We start from the raw sequence: 548 nt of genomic DNA, 5'->3' as shown, positions 1-548 counted from the left end.
GTGCGGAAACCTAGTCCTAACAATAAGTGCCAGATCGTCTACATAGGCAACACGCTGACAGCTTTTATTTTCCAGCTGCTCTAGCAGCACGTTTGTAACCCGTATAAAAAAAAAAAACAGAGTTAATTGGATCTCATATATCGGGTGCCACTGCTCTTTAACATCTACCTCTGGCAGGATGTTGCTAAAAGACCCCGACGCTTCATCTGGGAATGGGTTACAAGGAAAATGGGCATCGTCTCTCATTTAGGCCTAGGAAGCATTTAGTTTACAGTTTCATGTGATTTTAGAATTCCTTCAAAAATATAGCTAAATGTTTTAAAATGGGTTTCACAGTGTCGAGTTAATCTAAAATCTGCAGTTATGTAATTATAGATTTTAAGCAGAAAGTTTTAACCCTTTGAGGTTTAAGGAAAACATGCTTCCCAAAGAGTTTATCCACTCATAAGAAAATTGTGTGCATCGTTTTAAAGCTTTTTTTAACGTGCTTAATTTTTATCACATACATACATAAGTACATATGTATGTAACAAAACTAGAAAAATGTA

The sequence above is a fragment of the Rhagoletis pomonella genome, unplaced genomic scaffold (assembly GCF_013731165.1).
Source record: "Rhagoletis pomonella isolate Grant_MI unplaced genomic scaffold, Rhpom_1.0 Rhpom_scaffold_00007, whole genome shotgun sequence".
Classification (NCBI taxonomy): Eukaryota; Metazoa; Arthropoda; class Insecta; order Diptera; family Tephritidae; genus Rhagoletis; species Rhagoletis pomonella.
This window is presented reverse-complemented; position numbering follows the sequence as displayed.